This window comes from Notothenia coriiceps, unplaced genomic scaffold (genome assembly GCF_000735185.1).
Source record: "Notothenia coriiceps isolate Sejong01 unplaced genomic scaffold, NC01 NC01_scaffold00037385, whole genome shotgun sequence".
Classification (NCBI taxonomy): domain Eukaryota; kingdom Metazoa; phylum Chordata; class Actinopteri; order Perciformes; family Nototheniidae; genus Notothenia; species Notothenia coriiceps.
Genome location: NW_011370086.1, coordinates 1 through 1,592, shown reverse-complemented (window position 1 = coordinate 1,592; position 1,592 = coordinate 1). Strand labels below are relative to the sequence as shown.

General features: G+C 41.5%; 1 long non-coding RNA gene across 1 annotated transcript; it reads right to left on the bottom strand.

Moving 5' to 3' along the window:
* Window positions 1-78: 78 nt before the first annotated feature.
* On the bottom strand, window positions 79-906 carry LOC104967484 (uncharacterized). The gene is made up of 3 exons (XR_800737.1): window positions 820-906; window positions 674-700; window positions 79-168 (listed from the first exon to the last, which is right to left on the bottom strand). It is a non-coding gene; the product is annotated as an uncharacterized lncRNA (long non-coding RNA).
* Between the last annotated feature and the right edge of the window lie 686 nt (window positions 907-1,592).

Genomic DNA, 1,592 nt, shown 5'->3' with positions numbered 1-1,592 from the left:
TGTGTGTGTGTGTGTGTGTGTGTGTGTGTGTGTGTGTGTGTGTGTGTGTGTGTGTGTGTGTGTGTGTGTCACCTGTAGTCCAGCAGTCTCTCCATCAGTCGTGTGACGGAGGTGACGAAGGAGATCCCTGTCTCTCTCCACGTCTCCTGCTCGATCTTCTCCAGCAGGCTGCAACAAAATAAAAACGTTCAAAAAAATTAGATTAAAAAAACGTGATAAAAGGTTTTTGATAAAAAAAATTAGATTCCAAAAATTAGATAAAAATATTCATTTAATTTGTGAAACTTAAGAGATATGCTTTTACGCTATGATGAGAAAAACCTTTTTGAAACACAGATTATAAATACAAGTACAAGTGGGTCAAAACTGTAAATTAACTTAGTTATGTTCCAACAAATGATGAATAAAAGGTGAGCAGATTTGAGTATTTAATGACATCACGGTTTCAGACTGCTCACTGATGAAGGACTAATTAATGCTTTTCTTAACATTCATGCAGAAAAAAGACGGATAAAGTCAAAGAAGACACACAAGGAGATATTTTCCCAGCTCTATCAGACTTGTTTATAAGAGATCCATGCAGGTGTTACCTTTGTGTTGTCTAGGAATGACACATGTATGATTATTAGAAAGCATACAAGAGCAGATGTGAGTAGTTAATGAAACGTCCTACCTGGGGTACGGCCCAAACAGCTGCGTTCTAATCCCGCAGCACAAAGCAAACACAGCAGCAGAGTTAGAAGCAGAGTTAAAAGCAGAGTTAGAAACAAGGTTAGACGACTTGTTGTTTGTTGTTGTTTGTTGTTGTTTGTGTCTTACAGTAGACCGAAGAGCTCTCTGTAGTTCTCGTCTCCTTTCCCCTCAGACACCAAACTGTCCAGTTTATCGATCAGCTCCGCCTCCACCTGCATGCACAACCATACTTGTCAACCCTCCCGATTTTCGCGGGAGACTCCCGATTTCATTGCCCTCTCCCGGTTTCCTCCCGGGGTCATATTTCTCCCGCATTTCTCCCGATTTCTGACAAAATCAGATTTACACACGACTGTTTCCACTCGGACTTTAATACAGCTACGCCATTGTTTGGTTTCCATGGTAACACGTCTCTTTAGTAGCGCGCGCAACTCAAAGTCTGAGAGGGTGAGGCAGATATTCACAGAAAACAGAACAAGAATCGACAACTACTCTACTCTCTGCTCACTCCTTTCCTGTAAAATACAGGTCCAGCCCACACATATGCTCCATCAAGGACGGTGCTACAGGCCGCAAGGCAGTGCACTTACAACTACAATAAGCATGTTAATGTTAATCTAAAAGCTCCGGCGATCCACTAGCATCCCCCCCCCCAATTTTGCATTTTGAAATGCTCCCGATTTCTGAGGTCTAAAGGTTGGCAAGTATGTGCACAACACATAAAGAGATGAAGAGATGAAGAAACACTGCAGGGAGAACACCATCTGTTTCACGCACTGATCAAATCGTCTTCCTGGAAAATACGTGTTTCTTTTACAAACCTTGTCTCTTCGTCTACATTTTTCTTAGATTGCCCGATTTTTCCTAAATTCCAAGATTTCTTCTTAATTTCCTGATTT